The sequence below is a fragment of the Sus scrofa genome, chromosome 16 (assembly GCF_054392235.1).
Source record: "Sus scrofa isolate SSC_HxYL_T2T_F1_AM1 chromosome 16, Sscrofa_HxYL_maternal_Yorkshire_Landrace_v2.0, whole genome shotgun sequence".
NCBI lineage: Eukaryota > Metazoa > Chordata > Mammalia > Artiodactyla > Suidae > Sus > Sus scrofa.
Window position 1 is genome coordinate 49,898,018 of NC_139398.1, and position 27,546 is coordinate 49,925,563.

General features: G+C 39.0%; 1 protein-coding gene across 38 annotated transcripts in view; it reads right to left on the reverse strand.

The window, feature by feature from the left end:
* PDE4D (phosphodiesterase 4D) overlaps positions 1 to 27,546 on the reverse strand; it is a 1,507,422-nt gene that overhangs the window by 62,697 nt on the left and 1,417,179 nt on the right. The gene's annotated exons all lie outside the window — the stretch shown is intronic.

Below are 27,546 nucleotides of genomic sequence, written 5' to 3' on the forward strand. Positions count from 1 at the left end.
TGCTCAAGTCTTTTGCCTTCCAAATCCCTTGTCTGTTTTGAAAGAGTATCAGAACTAACAGTGCCAGAACTCTGGAATGGTTAACACATCATGGTGTCTTTCTGAAGAGAGATATTAACATTACACTTAAATGATAGGTATTAGAATAAATACAGAGAATGATCTTAGGCAAAATTTGAAAAGATATCAACACACAGGTATCAAGTTTGGGGAAAACAAGAGGATGAGTGAAAGGCCTTGTGCCACCCCATCAAGATCAAGAGAATGGGTTCCTCATGAGAATTCAAATTGGGAGAACAGCTGGATTACCTACCTACTCCTACTGCTTGAAGTTTAACCAACCACTGGAACTCCTGTTCTGTTTTCTTTTCTTTTCTGCCACGCCCACAGCATATGGAAGTTCCCAGATCAGGGACTGAATCCCAGCCGCAGCTGTGACCTGTGCCACAGCTGCGACCATGCCAGACCTTTAAACCACTGTGCAAGGCCAGGGATCGAACCCACGCCTCCACTGCAATCTGAACCATTGCAGTCGCATTCTTAACCTGCTGAGCCACAGCAGGAACTCCTTTGTGTTATTTTCTAACAGTCTTATTTAAATCTATATTTCTTTTTCAATGTAACACAGTTTGTTGCCCACCCCCACCAGATCGTTCTAGGTTTTCACTACTGTTTCCTCATTCTTAGACTCCATTCACAGATATACTCTTGGCCTTTCAGATGGAAGGCGAATTCACTTAAGTGATTGCCCATAAAGGAGACACTGGTGGTAGGTCTATTTTGATTTCCTGCACTTCAAAACGCAGAGCACTTGTTCATGTCTTTGGAAGTCAAGCCTTTTGAGATTCTCAAGAAAATCTCCCTAGAAAATTGAACATAAGTTCATATAAGACACAAGTAAAGTTTTTACTTTAAAAGTGTTTACTAACCTCCCTGAAGTCACCAAGGACTCCAGGTTGAGAACTCCTTTCTGAATGGAGAATAGAAACTACTTGTTTTAATTAACCCTGCTCCAGAAATTTTTTTATTCCAAATTGGAACCTCTGCTGCCTTCTTTGTTTCCTTACTCCCTTTCACTATGGATACCTAAAGAGAATGCCAGAGAGACATTCATCCCATTTAAAGGAACTGAAGTCTGAGCTAAGAAAAAAAAAATACATACAAAAGATGTCCAAAGAAAGACTAGGCTCTTTCAAACAAAATATAAGTAGGGTTTGAGAAGGATAATTTCTTATGTCCAATTTTTATATTCGCTATTTGTGCTATAAGCAGAACAGATCAGTGAGAAGCTGTGTTGGCCTACTGGTACACTTGCATTTATTAAGTGTGTATACATTACAGAGCAAGTTTTAGCACTTGAGATTATATCAAATATACTTGGCTGGTCTGGTTGTGTATGAGCTGGTGTCCTATAAAAGATTAAGTAAAAGAAATTAATTTTCTAGTTGTATAAGAGTATCTAGGGAGATTTAAATTTGGGTAAAAAAGCTCTTACACACATGCAAGGAACCCACAGAGTTCCACGTGGGAGGTAGTAGGACAGATCACAAAGAGCATGGATTTTTGAGTCACCCAGAATTTGAATTCTAGCTTTGTTATTTGTTCTAGTCATTGCGTTGTCTTAAAAAAAAAAAAAAAAAAAAAAAAAACAGCCGCACCTATAGTATATGCAAGTTCCCAGGCCAGGGGTCAAATCGGAGCTGCAGCTGCTGGCCTACACCACTGCCACAGCAACACGGATCCAAGCCACATCTGCGACCTATACCACAGCTTGTGGCAACATCAGATCTTTAACCCACAGAGGAAGGCGAGGGATCCATGCATCATCACAGAGACAATGTTGGGTCCTTAACCCAGTGAGCTACAATGGGAACTCCCATTGTGTTACCTTAAATTAGTCATTTAAATACCTGAGCCCACTGTATAAGTAGGAATTAATTTTTATGAGAAATGCACGTAATGCATGTATATCTGACTTATAGTAGTAACCATTATTCTAACCCAATCTATAAGGTTGTTTAAATTAATCTGCAGTAAGGCATTTCATACATAAAGGGTTACTTCCACTCTCAGAGGTTCTCAATCCTAAACCAATGATTACTTTCTTATCACCATCAATCTTCCCCCATTAATCAGTTTTGGGCTGTACATGAATGAAGAATCTAAGATCTGGAATGGTCTTCACAAGACCATACCAAATCATGCAAAGTCACTATGTATTTAAAATATAAGTGCAGGAGTTCCCGTTGTGGCTCAGTGGTTAATGAATCCGACTAAGAACCATGAGGTTGCGGGTTCAATCCCTGGCCTTGCTCAGTGGGCTAAGGATCCGGCGTTGCCGTGAGCTGTGGTGTAGGTCGCAGACGCGGCTAGGATCCCACGTTGCTGTGGCTCTGGCGTAGGCTGGTGGCGACAGATCCGATTAGACTCCTAGCCTGGGAGTCTCCATATGCTGCAGGAGCGGCTCAAGAAATGGCAAAAAGCCAAAAAAAAAAAAAAAAAAGTAATGACAGAGCACCACTTACTACGAGGTTACTGGAAGGTGATATCATTCCAACATTTCCCAAAGAATGTTTAAATGAACATGATTCTTTTAAGATTCTCCTTACTAAGAGAATTCTGGAGGCAAAGAAGGTTGGGAAATGTTGTATGTGTAGCTTCTCTACAGTGATTTTAATGGACATGAACCTATCAAAAGCTAGAAGCTCTACAGCAAAGAGACCTGTTTAATGTCATTTAACAAGTATTAGTTAAATGTATCTTATCTTGGACTGTAACAACTATCACATCTTGAAACATACTTTGGAAAACTTTGTCCTATAGCATGTCAGGCAAGTCCAAAAGCATAGACACAATACATATATTCTGTACGTTCATAAATATTTGAAATCTCCACCAAGGACATCTTATTTCCCCTCCTCATACCTTCTCATACTACTGAGAAGTGGCAGAGAGTAATTTTCCTCCTTCCCTTCCCTCCTCTCCGTTTCTCTTTTCCTCAGAAAGAGAATAGTCCAAAACTCCATACATATTTATGGAGCCTCTCTGATGTGCTGGTTGCTGTGAAATACAAGGCCATGAAAGATTCCTGGACCTGGGAGGGAACTTATAATATCCTGCTGAGAAAATCAGACACATGACCAACTACTGCCTAGAGACAGCAGGAGGTGGCACAGAAATTGTTCAGCTTGGAAGTGCTACTGTAGTTCAGAGCAGGGGAGGTGGTCAGGGACTGTAGCTAAGTGTGCACGGTTCCAAGAAGAAGGTGAACCAGGAAGCAGGTCTTTGATGAAGTCTGTAGTTGGAATGGCTATGGGAGGACAGAGTCAGCGGGCATCTTTCTCAAATAGAACAAATCTCTGGAGCCTTAATAAAAATTCCATGTGTGGGCAGAAAATAACCTGGATGGAGTAGACTCCTTCTAGGGAGTAGAAGGCAAAGGGAATTGAGTATTTCTATGTGTGGCCTTGAGCTAATGGATATTAAAGGAATTGGAGAAGTGCACTGCTGGTCCAGGAGGAGAAAATGAGGAAAGGAGGAGAAAGATTAGGAATCCATTTGCCGGAGTCCAGATGCACAGTGAGAGATAAGCCAAGAGGTGTAGAGGTGTCTATTTCAGTGGCCTACCATGACAGTCATGAGCAATAGAAAGAGCATGACCGGAGTTCCCGTCGTGGCGCAGTGGTTAACGAATCCGACTAGGAACCATGAGGTTGCGGGTTCGGTCCCTGCCCTTGCTCAGTGGGTTAACGATCCGGCATTGCCGTGAGCTGTGGTGTAGGTCGCAGACGCGGCTCGGATCCCGCGTTGCTGTGGCTCTGGCGTAGGCCAGTGGCTACAGCTCCGATTGGACCCCTAGCCTGGGAACCTCCATATGCCGCGGGAGTGGCCCAAGAAATAGCAACAACAACAACAACAAAAAAAGACAAAAAGACAAAAAAAAAAAAAAAAAAAAAAAAAAGAAAGAGCATGACCTTGGGGACAGAGACCTAGGTTCCAAAGTTGGCTCTGAAACTTAGCAACCAGGTGCCAAAACTGGGTGAATTATTTAACTTTTCTATCCGTTTTTTCTTTTGTAAATAGTTCCAAAAATACATCCCACGGAAGATTGAACTCCCAAGCCATTTTCCATGTTTTATTTGAATTTTAAGACTAACTGTAGTTTAAAAATCACATATCCATATGCCTTTTTTGTTTTGGTGGGTTTTCTTTCAACTTAAATGCATGATTAGTTAAAAATTATAAATATTTATCAAGTTTGCCCCATGTTAACTCATAATAGCTGATCTTCCCAGCAATCCATTTCTCTTCATCTCTTCTTAAAACACAGTTATCAAAATAATTCTGTACATATTTTTGATACTAGTAGTAGTTAGCACATGAATCTCTCTGAAAATCAATACAATAAGCAACAATATTCATTGTACCTGCTGCTTTAAACAACTTAAACTGTAGTTGTTTTAGTCAGCAAGATGCATAAAGCATGGCATTCATATTTTAGTTCATTCTTAAGATTGGCTTATTTATATTATTCCACAACAATGTGGACCCTTCTTGCTATGCTCTGATCTCATAAAACCAAATTTTATTTTGAGTGTTCCAGGTTTATGCATAAATTACAGCTTCTTGATCAGAGAAAAAAAGTTGAGAAATAATTTCCCTCCTATTGCCTGAAAATATAGTGGCTATACAGATATTATAAATATTTTTACAAATCTCCGGGACATTTTACTAATTAGAATTATTTATTTAATGCATGGACATTTTGCATTGGGAACTTCAAGGGTTTAGATTTAAGACAAGTGTAAAATCCATTAAAATCACTTCCTGTAGTGTGTCCTGGTGACTGTATTTATTTATTTATAATTTTTTCCTGGAAACTATTTTTAAAATTGAACTATAGTTGATTTACAATGTTGTGTTAGTTTCAAGTGTACATCAAAGTGATTCAGTTATACATCTATATTTTCAGATTATTTTCCCTTATAGATTATTACAAAATATTGAGTATAGTTCCCTGTGCTCTACAGTGGGTGCCTGCTGGTTATCTTATATATGTTCATTCAAACTCCTAATTTATTCCTCCTTCTCCTTCTCCCCAGGTAACCGCAGCTGGTTTTTGAAGTCTGTGGGTCTATTTCTGTTTTGTACCTAAGTTCACTTGTATCATTTTTTGATTTCCACATGCAAGTGATAGCATATGATATTTGTCTATGGTACATAATATACACAATGGAATATTACTCAGCCACAGAAAAGAATGAAATAATGCCATTTTCAGCAACATGGATAGAAATGGAGATTATCATACTAAGTGAAGTAAACCAGACAAGGACAGATATATTTGGAGTTCCCACTGTGATGTAGTGGGTTAAGAATCTGACTGCAGCAGCTTGGGTCACAGCAGAGGTGTGGGTTCACTCCCTGGCCCAGTGCAGAGGGTCAGGGATCTGCCACCAAGCTGTAGCGTAGGTCACAACTATGGTTCAGATTCCATCCCTGGCTTGGGAACTTCCATATGCTGTGGGTGTGGCCATAAAAAAATCTGTATATTAATATAGACATTTTTGAGCAGTATTACATATCTTAACTCTGAAGTACAATTTTTAACTTTTATGAATTTTGCCGTTTTGTTAACCCCACTATGTTCAATGCCTCTACCATTTCACTGGAATTATTTATTTCATTCATATATTTTGTTGCAAAATAACCAATGGAGAAGCTTCTGAATATTTAGGTACACACTATAATTTCAGTCTGTATATTCTGTTTTCATAAGTTGTCTCTGTGACCTAATAATGATAGCTGCCTACTTTGGAAGCATCATTTATTCCTCAGCTCAAGGCCCCAGCTAACTGGACCATTCCTGTTTGGCATTCTCTGAGATCTTCCAACAAGCAAATTATGGGGAACTTCAACACCTGTGGAGAAGGTCATTTTTATTCTGAAGGCTCAAATTCCACCCATAAAGAGTTTTAGGGGAAGATTAAAAGAGGTAAGCAAATAGCTTTCGAGTATTTCTGAAAGTGAACCATAGTAAGAAAGCGTATTTCGTGATATGACCAATATACTTGTTTAAAGTTGGAAGTGTAATGAAGACTATTGCTAATTGTGCCCATCTTTTGAGGAAGTGTAGCTACCAATTCCTAGTATAAAAAATATGTACAGGAATGCTTTGATCCTGTTTGGTTTTAAAAGGTAAATAGGTGGAGAAAAGGGAACTCTCCTACAACGTTGGTCAGAATGTTAATTGGTACAGCCACTGTGGAGAATTATGGAGATTCCTTAAAGAAACTAAAAATAGAGTTACCATATACCCAGCAATCCCACTCCTGGGCATATATCCAGAAAAGAGGAAAGCACCGATTCAAAAAGATACGTGTGCCCCTATGCTCGTATCAGCACTACTTACAATAACCAAGACATGAAAAGAAACCTAAGTATCTATGGACAGATGAAGAGATAGGAAATATATGGTATATACATACAATGGAATACTACTCAGCCATAAAAAGAATGAAATAATGCCATTTACAGCAACATAGATGGATCTAGAGATGATCATACTAAGTGCAGTAAATCAGACAAAGATACATATGATATCAATATATGTGGGATCTAAAAAAGTGATACAAATGAACTTACTTACAAAACAGAAACAGACTCACAGATATAGTAAACAAACTTATGGTTACCAAAAGGGATAGCAAGGGGAAGGGGAGGAGAATAAATTAGGAGTCTCGGATTAACAGATACTCACTACTAAGAAAAAAGTTAAGAGGGAGTGAACTCCTTTTAAAAGCAACTCTTGTATATTATGTATAATAGTCATAGCAAAATTTGCTTAACCATGTATTTAAGTTAAATGTTGATATACACACAATATAAAGGAAAGCTATGTATAATCGAAATGCACACTCGACACATATTTCATCCAATAGATAAAGAATTGAAATAAAAATTACATGAATTAATGTTGACCCTTACCATGTATGATTCATTCCGATGTTTCCTATTCTATTTATTTAAGAAATATTATGACCCACAGAATTGATTTTGCAATCTACCAATAAGCTCAAAAACACTAAGGTAAGGAATCACCTGGTATAACAAATTTTCATTTTATTTCCCTCTTATCTCTTCTTCCCACTCTGTAATAGAAACCCTTCCTCTACTGCAGGGAAGACATAAGGGGAACACAGGTTTCTCTAAGGTATGAGGTGTCTAATATGCAGATACTTTGTAAATTATTTCCCTCTATATGTGTGAGTTTCTTAAGAGCGTTAGAAGCTTACCAGTGGCATATATAAAGCAGGGATCACTCACTAACAAGCCTATAGGAGGCAGACAGATCATACAAGTGAATGAATGACATGGTTGGGGGGCTGCAGGGGGAAGTAGGAGGAGACTTCAGAGGACATGTGTGGGAATGATGCCAAATGTTGCCAGATCTTCAGATTTTTTTTCAAAAGAATCTCCACATTTGGAGTTGGGGTTTTATATGCAAAATCTGTTTTTGAAGTTTTGACAACTAATTTCAAAATGCTGAATGTTTTTAGAACCCCCCCCCCCGCCCCAAAAAGGCATAATCCTTAGTGGCCAGACTGCTACCTCTCTAGCTGCAGGGTTTAGCATGAGCACATGTGACAGAAACCTTCCTGAGAGCAGGTTTTAGACAAGCCCATAAGGACATTATAATTTCAAGGTAGAGAAATTAGGTTAAATGTTTCTAGAATCTGGGATGCTAATATGGGGTCACTGAAAGACTGTTTGATTTGGAATCAGAAGACAGAGATTCTTTACCGGGCTCCAACAGTTACTCAGGAACGGTCTTGGCCAAATGATCTGAGCTGTTCATGGACCAACTGGACCCCTCTGAGATATGCAGTGAGGAACCTCAGCCTGACCAAAAATATCTGCCTCCAAGGACCTAACAATTACTAATGACGCAACCAAACAGGGAGCACTGTTTACCAGAGACTGCCACACATCCTAGCCCTTTCGTTGGCAGAGGAATAGGAAAAAAATAAATATTTCCCTTTGGCCCTCCTTTTCCTTTCTAGCTCTTAAACTCTTACAAAAAAATTTCCAGAAAACCTAGCTCTTTCCTCAATTTCTTGGGGTCTTTTCCTCTTTTAAACCCTCCTAAATAATGTTATGTTCCCAAAGCATCTCTTATATAATAATAATAACATCTCTCCTCACACAAGACCTTATTCTGGATTTTAATGCATATAGGTTTATATGTAAACTTCAGTTAGACTCCCAAGATGCCCTCTAAAATTCACCTCACTTAGAGTTTCTGTTGTGGCTCGGTGAGTTAAGGATCTGACGTTGTCTCTGTGAGGATCAAGTTCGACCCCTGGCCTCGCTTAGTGGGTCAAGGATCTGGTGTTGCCATAAACTGTAGTGAAGGTTGCAGATGTGGCTGGGATCCAGTGCTGCTGTGGCAGTGGTGCAGGCCTCAGCTCCAATTCTACCCCTAGCCTGGGAACTTCCATATGCTGCAGGTGTGGCTATAAAATTTTTAAAAATTAAACAAAAAATAATCCACCTCACTAGATTCATCTGTCCTCACCATCCCTTGTGGTTGACCCCGTCTTCACCTCCCACTTCTTGACAGCAAGTCTCAGGTCCCACCTCTGCATATTTGGTCAGATTTGACCCTTGCTCATCCAGTCCTTCCTTCCTTCTTTCCTTGCATCTTTTCTATTCCTGCCTTTCAGAGGCTACTTTATTCATGCAAAAGTTTTTCCAAAGGAAGCTCTGCATAGAAGCAAAGGACAAACTCTCTGCAGGAGCAGCAGGAAGGTCTGGGTTTGGTGATCCTGAGATCAGTCAAGGAGGGGGCATTGAGAAGATTCAAGATGAAGTGTTATAGAGCTGGAGGGAATCCATATACTTTGTTTTGGTTTTCACAGGGGATGAGTCCCTTCCATAAACAAAACTGGAAAACCAGATACTGTTTTACTGATTTCACTGACATTGATTCATCTTTGTCTGCTTAAACTTTGGTTTGACTCATTACTCAACAAATATTTACTGACCATCTGCTAAGGAATAGCCTGTATTCTAAGAGGTGCTCAACATACAGAGCTGAATTCAGAAGATATTTGGCTTCAGGGAGACCTGAGTCTAGAGGTGCTGATCAAAAAATGAACAATCACATTGATTTCAAAAGAAATCTGTGTGTGCTAAGGCAGAAGCGTGCCAGTCTTCCTGGAGACAATATCCAAGCCCTCCTCTGCCTGGTAATTCATGATCAGAGTTTGCAAACTTAGCGGGGATTTAGGGAAAAGCATGAGTGATACTTAAGGGACAGAAAGAGTGGGCGTAGTGGCTCAGATAGGGCAAGAACCACCTCATGGCATTTGGTTTCAGGCAACCAGACACTAAAACAGTCTCTTCCTTTTCCAACTCCAAATTTTCTTCTGTGGAAGCCTACGAGTGAGGGACAAAATGAGGCAGAAAGCTAGAACCCCTGGAGCAAAGGAGGAAAGAATAAGCAAGGATCTCTAAAAGTGGAGAAATTCAGCCAACTGGAAGTTCAGAACATAGTGAAGACAATGGTTATTTGAAATGAACAACAAGGGAGTTCCCATCATGGCTCAGTGGTTAACGAACCCGACTAGTATCCATGAGGACGTGGGTTCAATCTCTGGCCTCGCTAAATGGGTTAAGGATCTGGTGTTACCATGAGCTATGGTGTAGGTCGCAGACGTGTCTTGGATCCTGTGTTGCTGTGGCTGTGGTGTAGGCTGGCAGCTACAGCTCTGATTCGACCCCAGCCTGGGAACCTCCATATGCCGTGGGTGCAGCCAAAAAGAAAAAAAAAAAAAAAAAAAAAAAGCCATAAAATGGACAACAAAAGAGGCAACTGTGGGAGGCAGAGGGGGGAAATTTGGTCTGGCAGATAAGTGGGTGAAGGAAATCCAGCCCTTTGAGAAATTAACTAAATTTTGCAGCTTGAATTCCCCACTTGCTGCTCCTTTATCCACCTCACCCTCCTTCTCATGAGTTGGTCCCTGTGGCCCCAGGGTCCTGCACTCTTTGCAGGGAATGAAAGTTGAGAATGAATCCATCAGGGCAAGTAACCACTGGTGATGTAATTCTCCATCAGGGTGAGACCAGCACTTGAATTTAACCTCTTTGGTTGGATTCCAGAGGAAGGTGCCTGTTCTATAGGAGTAAAGCACCTGTTCCAGCTCTGAGCTTCCCTGACTCCTTATTCCTTTATTTAGAAAAGAAGCTCGGTGGGTCCTGCTCTTCTTAATCTCCGAGTGGACTATATGCTGGGTTATTCTGTACCAGAGAGGGGCCTGACAAGGGCCAAAAGTTCAAGAGAATAGCTTTGGGAGTAAGGCAGTCCTGTTTCCAAACTCAAGCTTGGCCACTGACTAGCCTGAGACCCTCATATAAGCTAATTAGCTCGTCTAAGCTTGTTTTCTAATTTGTAAGATGGGGAGAGTAGTACCTACAGGTCCCACCACAGGATGATTTTGAAGATTAATTGGATTATGTGTGTAAAAACAGTGTCTGAGAAAAGGATGTTTGCGTATATGTATGTATGTACATATATATACACACACACATATATTACAGTATATATGACTGAGTCACTACGCCATATAGCAGAAATTGACACAATACTGTAAATCAACTATACTCTAATAAAAATTTTAAAAAAAACAGTGCCTGGAAATCAATAAGTGCTCAGAAAAGTGTGACAATGATGAATTTTATATATAGGCACATAGAGTGTGTTGGGATTTTTAAAATTATTTCCAGCTTATACCAATGTTTCACTCTTCTCCCAGATAATCCACCGGCTGGCTGGGAGGGTCTTCCCAGCCTTTATCAATGTGATTAGGAACAGTAATCCTGGAAAGTGCTCTCAAAGTTTATCTAATTAAACAAGCAGACCTTTTTAACTCAGGCAGCCTAAATCTCTGTAGCTTGTCTCTGCTGATTTGGTTAGAACAGCTCAGATGGTTGGGAAGGGCTTTCCGGGCAAAAAGAAAATAAATTAGCAGTCTGGAAAGCCAAGACCTCTGAGTTGAAAGAGCCTCCCTAAACAGCCCACTCACCCTGTTTATTTTGCCATAGTGCCTAACATCAGTAGGGGTCTGGGAGAATCCAGGTTACCACCCAGCAGGAGTTTCCTTAAAGACAGAGACTGGCAGATACTGTATTTGATGCATGAGAGCCAAATCAGAAGTTAACTCTTCAAGTGATTAAATTGCTAAACAATCTATTGCAAGGATTTGTTCACTACTAAAATGAATTTCTCCAGGATTGGGACCATATCAATTACAACTTTCAATCTCTGGTGCTAAACACTGACTGTAATGCTGCAGATGCCCAGCATATATTTATTGAACTGAATTGAATTGAAAAAGCATGAAACATTCCCTTTATTAAGGCTACCTTTCCATAATACTTCTAGAGCTTCTAATTCCTCTGAGCATCAATAACTAGCCTGTGAGAGAAATGTTAACATGGTTCAGGGGTCTGTAAGCCTCTTGCTCTGAGATATCAAATGATTAGAGTAACTTCTGTGCTGCAGAAATCCCTGGTAGAGTGAAGCTTATCTTCATCCTCCCCTCCTAGTGTCCTACAGAACCGTTTTTCTCTGGGTATCTAAACACTCTGGTTGTTTATACATCTCTTGCCTCTTGTTCCTTATGGGTAGGGAGTTCACATATTCGAACTGGCCTTGAATTTACCAGGTTTATGTCTGTTATCCCAGCATAAGTACAAATAGCATTGCCTTTCACTCTCAAAAGTGTCCTGGTGTGGATGTAAATCCTATGGACTCTACCGATGAGAGATTTCATTATACATCATTTAGTTGCTCAAATCTACCTCTCCTGGAAGTCTGGGTACCACACTGGCCCAAGGATTTTCCTCTGTGGAAGCAACTCTCCAAAATCACCAAAGCATTCAGGAGTCTTGGGCCCACTTCTGGAAGAACAGACACCTCTCTTGAGAGAGATGCTTGGTGGAACAACAAAAAAGATCAGTTCTTTAAATGTTAAATCTTTCTTTTCATCTTGGACCACTTATGAACACTGAGAAACAAAGAATCCCTAATAATTACATCCCCAAATTTACTGCAAAGAAGACATGCCTATATGAAAACTCTAGTAATTAGGCTTCTTGGATTAAACTGCACCGTAATCACATAGCTTATTTTGCCAAAATTAGTTAAGGCTCTCTAATGTGATTTAGAATAAGTGGACAGACAAAAATTAAAATGTGGCCGGTCAAGGTAATCAGACGTAGACCGATTTCATTCAGTCAATAACAATGGCACTTGAACTGATTCCTTTTACTACTGGGATGTAATTGTGCCTGGCTTTAATTTCTTGTAATGATGGAACGAATTAGATTACTTTATACTCTAGGAACATTTGGCTACATCGTGTTTCGGCGCTTCCATAAACCCCACTGGAAATGAAATCAGCTCTGTGATTGTTCATTCTCCCTATTAGTGATATATCTGCCTCATTTCAGCAAAATGGTAACCATTATCTACCTTAATCTGAGACACTGCAGCAGAGTTAAGAGAAATTATCTCCTCCGGCCCTCTCCTTTCAGACCTCCCTATTTGTAGCTATCAAATTTTGGCATGCCTGCTGGGATACAATCTTGTTAGAACAAGCAGAGTCATCCTCATGTGGAACTTTAGGACTTTCCCGTAAGTTCAAAATGTACCTGTGATTCAAATTTAGATGAGGGTGTGAGTTGCTAAGAACACCAAGAGCCTTAAACAGAATGAAGAACCCAAACTACTTTTGTCCTCTGCTACCAGCTTCTCCTCTTCCCTACTCAAGGCGAACACAAGCTCTGCAGTGGGGAGTCTCTTGCCACACACCATTAAAATCAGTGAGTCATTAGGCTAGAACATCTAACCTTTAGGCCCTTCCTCAGGGTAGGTGGAATATTCAAGCAGAGCCCAACACAACCTTCCTGAAAACTACAGCTACTGATGACACTGCAAATATACTGCTGCACAGTAACATATTTAAAACACATGCAAAATTACTGATAGGCAACATGGTGGCAGAGATGGCTGGATGTTCCCTGATGTTGGTGCTTTTCTTCATCAGATCTGGGTTAGAATCTCAGTTTTTACCTAAGCAAAAACTGAAATTTTTTTTTTTCTTGCTGAAAACAGAAAATTCCCAGACTCCTATGTGGCCAGGTGTGGCCACCTGACTAAGTTCTAGGGGAGGGGTTAGAAGTAGAAGTGCTTTAGAACATTTAGAAGGGAAGTTTTAGACCTTTCATTGAAAGACACTTCATCTATCTTTTATTTGTCTTTGTTCACTCTGTTATCCTTCTGACTGGCTAGAATATGAAGTTGATGGATGAAGCTGGGGTTGTCATATTGGATCATGAGTTGAATGTACATATTGAGGCCACATCTATCAGTTACATGATGGAGGGAGCTTGTGTTCTTGAAGACTCTATGGAACAACGGCACTGACCCATGAGCTCTGGACTACCCACATTCTGATTTTAACATGATGCAGAAATAAAACATCTAGCTTGCTTAAACCACTTCTATTTTAAATGTCTATATTCACAGCCAAATATAATCCCAACTCATACAAACATCATTAAAGAAAACTTCTATTCATCTATGATCTAGAACCATAGCTTAGTCTTGTCAACAAGGAGTGTGGCCACACAGGCCAAGAAGAAATTTAGATACCAGAACACTGGTTTCTAGCTTCCTGTAATTCAAATATATTGTGCAATAATAGATTGTGAATTAACAGCCTGCCCCAGAACTATATGAAAATAATTTCAAGAAAATATGTCAAACAAAACCCTACAAGAACCACCCTAGAGCTTCCCTTAGGAGTCATATATTTGTCTTTCCAGCATGATTTGGAAGTCATTCTAGCCTGGAAGCTGGTGGAAGCCTGGAAGTGAAGAACCAAAAAATGCTTTCACCACCATGAAGAAGAACACTGTTCTCATTTGGGGAAGTTTTTCCCCTGGCCCCACCCCATTCGTTTCATTTACACACTAGAACACATGGATGTTTACCTATTTTTCTGACTCAGTAGTCTCTGAGCACACTGCTCTTAAGTCATTAAAAGCTGGAGGGTCTTTTCAAAATTATTTCTTTCCATGACTTGTCACTTAAAGCCAATGTTCTTTCCTCCTGCGAATCCAACAGTTTTAAAATTAAATTCTTGTGGATCCAAGCCATGTATGAAAGGTTCAAAGGATGATATACTGTGGTCATTTGGCCAAATCACAAATACTTTTTAATGTACAACATTTTAAAGCAAAATAGTTTCTGTGTAAGTTCCATAAGGTGATAAACCATGGCTGTCTTATCTACTACCAAATCCCAGCTCCTGGAACATTCCCATTCCCCTTCACTGTGAATCTGTTCTCAAAGATTCACAGTGAAGGGGAAGAGTCTGCTCAGGGTAATGAACGTACTCTTTGCACACAGGAGGCCCACCTCTGTGTGTACACTGTCACTGGATGTACACACAGCCTCCTGGATGACATCGCAGGATTGTGTCCCTATATGGTCCGTCATAGTTACCAAGCATTTTGTTTTTCATAAATCGTTGCAGTATCACAATTTCCTCCTACAGAAAATCTTGCTGGCCATGCTAAATCCCTGAAGCACTGTGGTTCTCAGTTGGATCCTCCAATACACAGACCTATTGTTGGATACAGTTTGGAAGAAGAGGGAGATGCAGGCTCAAGACCTTTGGGGAGAAGTGCCCTTTGTGGCACAGTGGAATCGAACCTGACCACTATTCATGAAGGTGCAGGTTTGACCTCTGGCCTTGCTCAGTGCGTTGGGATCTGGTGTTGCTGTAAGCTGTGGCATAGGTTGCAGATGCGGCTCAGATGCCAAGTGGCTGTGGCTGGCAGCTACACCTCTGATACCACCCCTAGCCCAGAAACTTCCATATGCCGCGGGTGGAGCCCTAAAAAGACAAAAAAAAAAAAAAAAAAAAAAAACCTTTGGGGAAAAAACACTGCAACTGGTGCTGCAACTGTCAGATTTGTGTTAATTATCAAAATTGGCTGCATAGATTATTAAACATAAATCCCAATTCTATTTGTTCGCAGCAATGTAAACCTGCATTTAAAAAATTAAGATAGGAAATCAAAATAGCTACAGGAACTATTTGGGGAGAGATCTACCACTGTCTTAGCGAAGGAGTGGCTGCTGTGTAGTATCAGACAATGACCCACCGGACCTCTGATTTCTCCAGAACATATTTAGCATCCCCAGTACCCCCTCCACTTCTCTGTTGCTTACTGTCAGGGAGCAAGGCAATGGCATTGATTAAGGAGAAACTACTGCAATCTTTCAAATCCTGAGGTTATCTGATCACAAGAGGAAAAAGTAGGATCAGAAATACAGAAAGACAAGATGTCTGTGCTAATGAAGGCTAGCTAGTTGTAGTCTCACTGATAAGATGCATCCCCTAAACAGATAAGATTTATTAAAGAAAATCTCTATTGGTATTAACCCATCTATTTTCTCTAAAACCAGCATTTAGTTATTTCCCATATGCTGACATACCATGTTTGTTGGCAAAATTTTATTTTTTATTTTTCGTTTTTTATTTTACTTTTTGTCTTTTTGTCCTTTGGGGGCCACACCCATGGCATATGGAGATTCCCAGGCTAGGGATCTAATAAGAGCTGTAGCTGCTGGCCTATGCCACAGCAACAGCAACACCAGATCTAAGCCGCGTCTGCAACCTAAACCACAGCTCACGGCAACGCCAGATCCTTAACCCACTGAGCAAGGCCAGAGATCGAACCAGCAACCTCATGTTTCCTAGTTGGAGTCATTTCTGCTGCACCATGATGGGAACTCAATGGCAAAATTAAACTCAAGTGATGTGACTTTTTTTTTTTGATAGTCATTATTCTTTCTACAGGCTTCATATCTGGGTTAGAATTTGAGGTCAAGAGGTATAAAAACAAGTCATGATGAAATATTTAAAGGCAATCAGGTGTTTGAAACTATATTATAGCTGAAGAGAAAAGGATCCTTGTTCTTGGGAGGCAAGATTGGAGAGTTGGAGGTTGGAGGGCCATGATGTGTGCAGCTTTCTCTCAAGTGGTTCAAAGAACAAAAGTAGTGAGTGTGTGTGTGTGTTCACAAAGAGAAAGAGACTGATATAGCACATGAGGCAGAATGTTAACAATAAGTAAATCTGGGTGAGGGATCACATAGGTTCTCTGTACTCTTCATGAAACTTTCTATTACCTTTGATATGATTTCCAAGTAAGACATTGCTTAAAAAAATCAGTACAGTGACAATAAATAATTTCATTTTGAACACTTCTGCTTCCCTCCAATGTACACTTTGTACTATTACATTTTTTGCCAGCACAGTCTATGAGTGGGAAATTCGGTCTTCTAATCTACTCATGCCTTCAAGCACTAAGTGACTCCAAGAGATTTTGTAGACAGTGACTTGATTTTCAAGACAACATTTTCCAAGATTTAATGTTAACAACCTTCCTTATAAACAGGGATGCCCTTTGGTCCTTTCAAAAGATTTCGTTGAAACTGGCCCATGGAGTACAACCACTTGAGAATATAGCCTTGAAAAGGACAGCTGAGGCATAATGCCTAAACCACAGGCTACTGAAAACTTGGCCAAGAGACTACTTTGGACTCTTGACTTCAAAAGTGTTGATGAATACAACAAACTGTGGAAGATGTTTGATTTGTTTTGAATGTATTCACTATGATTGATGGCCCAGATTTGGCAGGTTTGTTCACTCCCAGTGGAGATGAAAGTTTCACTACCAGGCCTCTTTCAACATTCCTGTTGAGACAGGTTTCACTCTTATTGGCCAATGTACTAACAAATCACTTGAAATTTGCAGCATAATGAATGTATTAGCTACACTGTGGATCAATGCTGCACATAATATTCCTGAGTCAACATGAGCTCTTAATTACATTTCCTTATTATAATGTCTCTGGAAATTTTCCTTCAGATTACTAAACTTGAAGATATGTGTTTAACTGTCAACCAGTAATTATGCTAGTAATTTTCTGAGATAGGCTAGGGCCAGGGCCAGGGTCAGATTAAGAAGTGAGCAATTATGAGTGGCAGGTTATAAAACTAATATATCTGATCAAGACTACCCATAAACTGATTCTAACCATCTCTGCTTTAAGTTATTCTGTCACTGACAGTACCTACCTTGGAGCAAGCCAATTTAAGTTACTGCCTTAAAATTATAAAAGAGAAGATTAAAAATTGAGATAATCAGTTTATTTGGCAGTTTTAGAGGTATGGGGAATGAAAAGGAGGGAAGTTAAAAATGATTCTAAAGAACTAGAGTAATACCGGAGTTCCCGTCGTGGCGCAGTGGTTAACGAATCCGACTAGGAACCATGAGGTTGCGGGTTCGGTCCCTGCCCTTGCTCAGTGGGTTAACGATCCGGCGTTGCCGTGAGCTGTGGTGAAGGTTGCAGACTCGGCTTGGATCCCGCGTTGCTGTGGCTCTGGTGTAGGCCGGTGGCTACAGCTCCGATTCGACCCCTAGCCTGGGAACCTCCATATGCCGCAGGAGCGGCCCAAGAAATAGCAGCAACAACAAAAGACAAAAAAAAAAAAAAAAAAGAAAGAAAAGAAAAATAAAAAGTTAGCTAGAGGGAGGAATTCTGTATCAAGACCAACATCAGTTCCTTTCCAAGCCTGTTTGTCCTACAGACCTCAGACCTGCCAGCACCCCCCCCCCCAAAAAAAGAACTAGAGTAATACTAGTTCTTTAGAGTGAAATTGCAATCCTTATTTTATTTAAATTTATTTAAATTTTTTTCTTTGTCTTTTTTTAGGGCTTCACCCTTGGCATGTGGAAGTTCCCAGGCTAGGGGTCCAATTGGAGCTGTAGCTGCTGGCTTTCATCACAGCCACAGCCACATCAGATTCTTAACCCACTGAGCAAGGCCAGGGATTGAACTGTGTCCTCATGGATACTAGTCAGGTTCGTTACCACTGAGCCACCATGGGAACTCCCCGGAATCCTTATTTTAAATTGATGAAGACCATTCAGAAATACAAAAGAGATGCTGAGGAAATAAGAACCTAGTTCCAGGGTAACTCCAAGAAGAGGCCATTTAAATTAAAAAACTGACCTGGATGGTGGCCAGAATTCAAGTGCTTGATGGTTATTGTTGTTAATAAAGAAACATGAGAAAATATATATGTTTTCTCTTGTGATCTGGTAGACCACAAGAGAAGGGAGGAAGAAAGAGAGACTGGCTGACTTACTGCCAAAGAGACAAAGTCTGGATAGAAACAAAAAGCCTGCTTTAAGACTCCAAAGTATGCTATATTTTAAGGCTCTTTCAAAATATCAAATCCTGCTAATACATAGAATTTTTTTTTTTTTTTTTTCAGTCAATGGGTAGGCTGATTGGCCCAGGTGACATCTGCATCCCTGGTACTCTTTCAGGTGAGTTCTATGGGCTACCATAAGCAAGTCTTAGCCAAGCTCTCATAGGTCCACTTTGGTCTAGGCAGATGACACAGCCTCTTAAAATAAACCACACAGCACTGATGCGGATCCTGCTGCAATGGAGTCTGTTGTCAGGTTCTAAAGGCTACCCACACCCCAATACCTTATCACAATGAACCCAATGGGAATGAAATACCCAGAACAGTCCATGAATCAACTGGCAGTGAATCATCCCACACAACATGGTGATTGGTTAAATCAGATTTTGTCTCCTTTTAACTAGAGTTTGTTACTCCTCTCTAAAGTGTCAATAAACCATCCTCTTTTACTTATTTACCAAATAACTTTTTTTTAAAAAAAATGTATTTAATTAGAGAATCAGTAATCTATAACTTAATACATCCATTAGTGACAATGTCCTCTTCAAGCTTAGTTTTCTTGTTAGGTACTAGCTTTTTCTCTGTCCTTCCAAAAAGCAGTCTGACTTCCAAGAATACGGAGTATTTCCCATGGCAGAAATAGCCATAGGGTCCCCTGCTTCCCTTCCCGTAAATGAATATTTAAATCTTATTAAAGAAAAGAAACAGATGCTATGTGCCTTACATATAGACTTCAAGTTCACCCACACCCGGTTTTCATATTTTGGAGGTTTCAACTGATTTCTACACGTAGAGCTCCTTTTATTTCTTGACCTCAAAGAATAAATGTGTTCTACTTGTTACATCTGTAATGAAACTACAATATCACACATTTATCTTTGCAGAATAAACACCTTAAATCTAAAGTTTCCTTGGGAAATAAGATCAGGAAATAATTGTCAAGAGACTATACACTAATAAAATATTCTGGTAAGGAGTACCCAGTACATTAAAAACCTAGAAATCCTATTCCTTCCTTTGACTCACACTGTTTTAATCATGTGCTATCACGTGTATTAGTTTTTGGACGCTATTAAGACATTTCAACATAATATTGTCCTTAGGATTCATGATTTGTGACTCTCTTATAAGAAATTTGTACCAATTTGTACCAATTATACCAATTTGTTTTGTTCCTTAATAACTAGATCTCCTTTTATAGGATATGAGAATTAATATTCCTATTTCCCAAGCAGGTGGAATTTCAAAGGTGGTCCCTGTCAAACTACTTTATCTCAAGCAAAAATGTCCTGGTTCTTCCTGTGTGCTTTTCAGATTCTGTTCTAAGAAATATAACTCCTTCACTCTTCTTCTTCTTTTTTTTTTTTTTTTTTTTTTTGTCTTTTTTGTCTTTTTTGTCTTTTTCAGGGCTGTACCCACGGTATATAGAGGTTCCCAGGCTAGGGGTCCAATCGGAGCTGTAGCTGCGGGAATAGTCACAGCCACAGCAACACCAGATCCGAGCCACGTCTGTGATCCAATGGCTGGATCCTTAACCCACTGAGCAAGGTCAGGGATCGAACCCACAACCTCATGGTTCCTAGTTGGATTTGTTTCCGCTGCGCCACAACAGGAACTCCCTCCTTCACTCTTCTAATGGAAAACCACTGATTCAAGGATTCATTCAACAAACATGTATTGAAAATACAGTATATACTAAACATTGGATGAGATGTTGGACATGCAAAAATGAACAGATAAGTTTTTGCTCTTAAGAAATTCGCAATCTGGTTAAGAAGAGAGAAAAGCTAACAATCCTCATGGACCACTGATGAGGGCTCCAACAGCACATTCAGAACATGGGCATCTAATTTGTTCTCAGAGGGCTTTCTAGAGGAATTGATTCTTGACACATCAAAAAGCAGGAGGAATTAGGTCCAGGGAAGAGGAGCAAACATGAAGTGGGGAAAGGAGTAGGTAGATAAGAAGGGGCCCCAGACAAAAGGACCAACATGGACAGGGGTGCAAAGTCATGGAAACAATGCATGTGTCAGAGCAGAGGGCGCAGGCAGTGGGGACGAAAGTGAGATGAAGCAGGGGCAGGTCATGAGAAATGAATGACTAGTAAAGGAAGTTGGTCATGTCCCCAAACGGCGGGAGAGCATGGAGAGACTGAATTTTTAAGATACTAATCCTTCGTTTTCTTTTTCATTCCATGGAGAAGAGAAGAGAAAACAGACCTTTATGGAAAGTAAGTTGCACGGAAGAAAACAGCCAGAAATTTCTGAAGAGAGAAAAAAGATTTATGATCAACATCCTGCCCCAATTAGGGCACTTGTTTTTGAAATGCACTGAGTTAACACACACCTTACCACATTTCTAGTCTGGTATGATGGTGTTGAAATATTGACTAGGTTTCTGATACAGTTTCTGGAGTCTGAATGTCATTGCAGGGATGAATAAACCAAACAGATTGGAATCATATGGGTATGCCATATGACACATTTTTTCCCCCACATAAGATTAGAGGAAAAACTGATTTCACTCAATTTCCTGCCTTATTTGGGTTAGAACTGAAGTCGGTGCCATTATCCTTTTGCTTATTCTTTTGTATTTAAAATCCAATGTGGGATTGTGCTGTTACAGAAGAAATAATTTAACACCTTCTTCTATCTCTTATTTCTTATGAGCTTTAATTAAAAAAAAAAAAAGAAAAACAGGACAGGGACTTTCTTTACAATAACCACACTATTCTTAGGCTTTAAGAACTTTTTAAGTTATTAAATAAACATATTTCTTAATTTACTCTAAGTACATTTTAAGTAAGTATTTAGAGGCGAAGTACTTTATAATTGGTGCAATCTTTTTTTTTTTTTTTTTTTTGTCTTTTTGCCTTTTCTAGGGCCGCTTCCCATGGCATATGGAGGTTCCCAGGCTAGGGGGCTAATCGGAGCTGTAGCCACCAGCCTATGCCAGTGCCATAGCAATGCCACATCCGAGCCGTGTCTGCAACCTACACCACAGCTCACGGCAACACCGGATCTTTAACCTACTGATCGAACCCGCAACCTCATGGTTCCTAGTCGGATTTGTTAACCACTGCGCCATGACGGGAACTCCTGTGCAATCTTTTATATTACTCTTGTGGTCAGTTTTTAATAACTCAAAATTTATGAAACTGTTGGACACTAAATAAAGTTCTATTGTCGACCCTATAGTGACAAAGCAGGAACCACACTGGCTTGAGGTCCAGAGCTTAAAACTGCCTACTTGAATTCTAGATTAAAAACAGTCTATATGCATGAAATTCAAAATCCAACATCTCTATGGCTGAATATTCTGAAGTCTCAGTATCTCTGCCTGTCAAAAAAGGAAAACTTGCCCTAACCCACACCACCAGCATGCTGAGATTCTGTTAGGGTACAGATTTCCTCTGGCTTATTAACATGATTGTTGATGTTGGTGTATTTCTCATTAGTTTAAGAAAGCACGGCCTATTTAGACAACAGGAAAGTTTTTTAAAAAGCATTATTTTGCTAGGACCTTGACCTGCTTCATTCGTTTGTTCACTCCATTGTTAGTTAATTCATTTATTCACTCAAAAATATATATTGAGTAATTTCTATGGCAGACACTGTGGCAGGTGTTGGATTCAATAATGAATAAAACATATCTGGTTTAAGCATTGTGCCCTGCAGAGCATAGAGTCAAACAAGGAATGTCAACAGTAAATGAAAAATTTAAATCTGATTAATGTTATACATAAAAATACCACCACCCCCCAAGGGCAATTTTTCTTCCATGAAGGAATGGAGACTCAGTCTGATGAGGGAGATAAACATGTTAACAAATATAAAACAAAATGATCAGTAAGTGATGGAGATTTCAAATAAATAAATAAATAAATAAATAAAGGGCTTTAGGTTTCAGATTTGGGTTTCAAATCTAACTACAATCCGCCCTATGTATCCATAGATTTCAGATTCCTGGATTCAATCAACTGTGGCTCAGAAAGATTCCCCCAAAATTTCCAGAAGTTTCCAAAAAGCAAAACGAATCTGTTTCAAGCTGGCGACCATTTACAAAGCATTTACATTGTATTTATAACCATTTACATAACATTTATATTGCATTAGTTATTATAAGTAATCTAGAGATGATTTAAAATGTAGAGAGGATGTTGGGTTATGTGCAAATACTATACCATTTAACATAAGGGATTTGAGCATCCACAAATTCTGTATCTGCAGGTTTCCTGGAACTAGTCACCTTCGGATAAGAAGGGACAACTGGGTGCTCTTGAGCCACTTACTTAAGTCTTCTCAGTCTCAATTTCCTTCTCTGAAAAGTGAGGTTAAAGCTACTTTGCTTATCTGATAGTATAAGAATCAGCTAAAGGGCTGGGTGGCTCATTAAATTGCAATTATTATAATTGTTATTTTCTGGAATCATGGGAGTTTTCACATTGGATGGAACATTTCAACTTGGTCTGGAAGAGTAAGTCAAGTTTATCAGGCAGAAAAAGTTTGCTGGGGTGTTCTAGAGAGAAGGAACCAAGTTCAAATTCAAGTGGCTAGAATCAAAACGGTTTCTTGGAGGAATGCATGGATGATCAGCGCATTTGGGGCATAATGTTATCTAAATAACCTGTCCTACCTCTTTCAACTGATAAACAAAGGAAAGTATTCTCAAAACAAATTTAAATTCTTCTTTCTCCTTATCTCTTCTCTACTCCCCATACCATTGAAAGACAGACTTCTAGTGTAATAACCCAATGTTAAAAGACTTGGTACATCATGATTAGCATATTTCACATCATTGCACAAACCAGAGAAAGAAAAGGTAACAGTAAACATGTTTCATGTGAGAGTCTGATGCTCCAGTGGGTTCAGAGTATGCAATTAAAGAAATGAAATTGAGGGAGTTCACATTGTGGCACAGTGGTTAACGAATTCAACTAGGAACCACAAGGTTACGAGTTCAATCCCTGGCCTTGCTCAGTGGGTTAAGGATCCGGCGGTTGCCATGAGCTGTGGTATAGGTTGCAGATGCAGCTCGGATCCCGCATTGCTGTGGCTCTGGCATGGGCCGGCAGCTACAGCTCTGATTACACCCCTAGCCTGGGAACCTCCATGTGCCTAGAAAAGGCAAAAAGACAAAAAGATCAAAAAAAAAAAAAAAAAAAGGAATGAAATTTATGCAGGAATATTTCGATGGTGTTCCTAACCATCATCCTAATCATTATTTCTACGTTAATAAAACCCATCCCTTATCCTGCACACTCTTTGTGGATTCTGTTCCAGGACAGAAGTTCATTTTTTATCTGATGGGGAAGCCCTCTCCTTCTTCCCTGGGAGATCCCTGGGCAACCACCAACACAGCAGTCACCGCAATACAGGGTGTATTTGCACAAGCCTCTAGTCCACGGTGCTTGAGTGACTCATGCTTCCAGACGGCCTTGTTAGCTTTCATCCAGATTCCACTCTTGGCACTATTAACCTGATCTGGGCCTTTTACCCTGCTAAGAATAAATGTCCAGTACTTTGCTGGTGTGAATGAGGAATGGTCACACTGTGCCACAGAACATACAATGGGATCTGCAGGTCTAAATGCTTCATAAACAATTTTGGACTTTACCTCACTTACTTAGGTAAGTAAGGTAAGGGTATGGCTTACCTTACTGGATATTGGGTATGGCTGATTGACTAATTTTTTTAGTATTTTTGTTGTCTGGCACTATTAATGGGATTGCTTTTTTCACGCTTCTCAATGCTAGCATAGGATTCAGCTTCAGTTTACTCAGGCAGTTACCTTTTAGCCATTTTTTTCCAGCTTCCAAAGTTTCATTGTTGTCAATCCTTTCCCACTTTCTTTGTCATTGTGGTTTAGGCTTTAAAAAATTCTTTTGTGGTTTTCAGAAGGTAGAAGTGTTAAATGAATGTGCTAACTGCTTCATCTTTACCCGGTGGTGCCAATTTTTTTTTTTTTTCTAATTTGTCATTTATGTATTTTCTTTTGTGAATTGTCTGTACATGTCTCTGATAATTTAATATCAACACTCTTGTGTTTTTCCTACTTCCTTGCATGAGCTCTTTGTTACTATTTTAACCACTGACCTCTAATATTTTCAGTTCAACTGATCTCAAAGCCCACTTAATTATCTGTGGTTCTTGTGATTTAGAAGGTACACAGGTCATGTATTGCTCAGATGGAACAGATGTGATGGAATTTACTATGAATATTTCACCAAAACACATGTATTTGACATCATTTAAAAGTAATCTCCTGTCACTAGACTTTATACTTTAACTGTACTCCTTCAATTAAATTCCTTAGAATAGCTGCAGAAGCATCATATCCCTGAAAATACAAATATCAAGGGTCTGAGTACCTTCCTTATAGGATTTTCAGGAGAAAATGGATCAATAAATAACTACAAAATAATTTTTAAAAAAACTATAAAACAATAACAACCGACCTAACTCAGAAGCACAAAGCTAAGGACAACTCATTTGACCTGTGAATTGGGAGAACTTGGGAAGGCCTTGGCCCTATAGAGCTTCCCTTGAAGGGGGATCTTGAAAGATGTGTGGTGGTTTTGCCAGGCTGCAGAGGTGACAAAAGACATCCCAGGTCGAAATAAGAGAATGTGCATAGTGTTGCAGATGTAAAATAATGTGTATTGAGGAAATGGTGAGAAGTCTTTGGGGGCTGCTGAGGGTATTGAATGTAAAAAGTTGACGCTGGACAGAAATAGAGTTTAGCCTAACCCCCTTAATTTTTCAAACTGGCTATCAGTCCTCGAGAAGTTGCAAGTTGCCAAGATTCTACTCTTAATGACAGAACCAGGACTAGGACATAATGTTCTGATTTCTTTTAGAGCATTTTTTATTATACCACATAGTTCCTTACTTCTCATTATAGGTACAGATTATTTTCCTAAGAGCCAGTATTAAAAACTGATCAGAGGATCCAGGAGGCACAACTAGGATTCGATTCTAATTTATTGCTAGCGGGTCCTTTGAAGGGCTTTGTTGAGGAGACTGAGGTCTACAAAACAAGCACAATTTCTTAATTATGCACATCCATGATAGGTACAGGATGGGAGAAATGCTACGTAATTACTTCCCATGTATAGGAACGAAGGAATGAGGAACAAGGAATGGAAAATAAGGAAAAGAATACACCACATCTAATTTATGACTAATGCCATTTTGGCTTAGTCTATATTGTCAAATATATTCTTTTGAAAAGTCTTCAAATTTTGCATCTAGATTATCTGAAACTTCTCCCTTTTCAACTAATTGTTTTAGTTTGTTCTTTTGTATAGTGGCTATGCTTACTATTCCATGTGTGATTATGCAAAGCTATTATTTAGTCATCTTGTTTCCTTTCAAACAGGAAGTTAGTTTGTTGTTTCTTTAAACTTTCAAACTGTGGGCATGCACATTTGTTATAAAGAAAACTCATTTTGTCAGATTGTTTCTCTTCTCACTTAACTAAATAGGTATTTATTAATATACTCCTTTTCTTATAAATAAAAAAAATCACAGATTTTTTTTCAAACATTTGCTTATTTGGAAATTAAGAAAAAAATTATTTTCTCTAATATGGAATTATTTCAAAATCTATTATTACTTCTTACAAATATAGAGCATACAAAAGATTCTCACCATTTTTTTCTAAAATGAATACTAGGTAGATATAAAAGTTATCTTTTGGAATACTATTTTATTTTCTCTAAACATTTCCTGCAATTTATTTATTTCTTTTTATCATACTTTTCAGTTATAAATTATCTGTTTATATTTCTTAAAGACCCATGCTATTTTTTTCCTATGTGTTTTAACCAAAAATGACATTCTCTGCAAACGAGGTAATTTATTTCTCCATTTTTCTATTTCCTGATGCTTGGCAGTCCTAAATGCCATTGCAGATCCTTCCAGAAAGCACTTTCCAAGAATTCTGCTTTCTTTTGGAAGCCTGGAGCAACCTGCTGAGAATTCGTGGAATAAACCAGAAGGAAAGTTAAGGAGACAAAGGAAAACTATCGCTTCCCTAAAGTTAATCAGAGTCCCCTGGCTCACTTTCACAGTCAATGTAAACTAAAGTGGCCATTTTCACAACAGTCATTTCTATTTCACACAGTACACGCTTTACCTTGTTATTTATAAATAGGAAAAGAACACATTTCTACAGCTGTAAGTGGAGCCTCTTGGCAAATAAAAGAAAAACTTATTCCCATTAGTAAAACACTGGAGTTCAAATCTAGAGAACAACTACTTTAAAAATCTAACAGAAAAGTCTCTTATTTGTACTCTGTGTAAGCAGTTAGATTCGAGAATATTCCTATATAAAAGCAGAAAATCCCAGCTAGACTGTTTGAAGTCTTCAGTGACAATAAGAGAAAAAAAATAAGCTAACTCCATCAACAGTGAAACTATGGAAGCTGAAGAGCACCTGGTGATCATAAATATACACCTCTATGAGCCTGAAAATGTATATCCAGGTCATGTGATCCGCAAGTTTGATAAATACGATTTCTCAGGTTGAAACAAATGCTCTTTCCTAAGAGCAAAGAATTGTTATTGAGCATATGGTATTAATTTTCTTGCCAACTTATGATCATAAAACTCAATCAATGCTCAGCCTTAAAAATGCCAAACAACTCAGATTTTAGTATCACACATACCAACTAATCCTCTCTGCTTATCTTCACCCTGTCATTCCCTTCTTCCAAAGCTCAAACAGATAAGATGATTGACATAAATAAAAGAAAAAGCTGTATATTTCTTACTGCTATATGCTCTTATCGACAATGCAGAATTTCCAAGATTATGATAAAAATACCATAATTCAAAGCAATAATACGACCCAAAGTACTAATCTATGACACATATGTGAGATGAAACAGATTATTCTTGCTAGAGTTCCCACCAATATGAAAACATTCTAGATAACTAAATAGAGGTTTATTTCCAGCCTGGTGTTTAGAGCTAGAATTTCAAACATAAAAAAAAAAAGTTGGGTTCAAGTCTGAGTGGCTTTGGTCAAGTTACTTAACTTCTCGCCTCTCAGGTTTCTTATTTGCAGAGTTGTGATAGCTTTTATAGGGCTCTTCTAAGTACTTCCGAATATTACAAAGGCAGTATATACAAAACTCTTAGCATAATGTCTACATAAAGTTAACAGTTAACAAAATAAT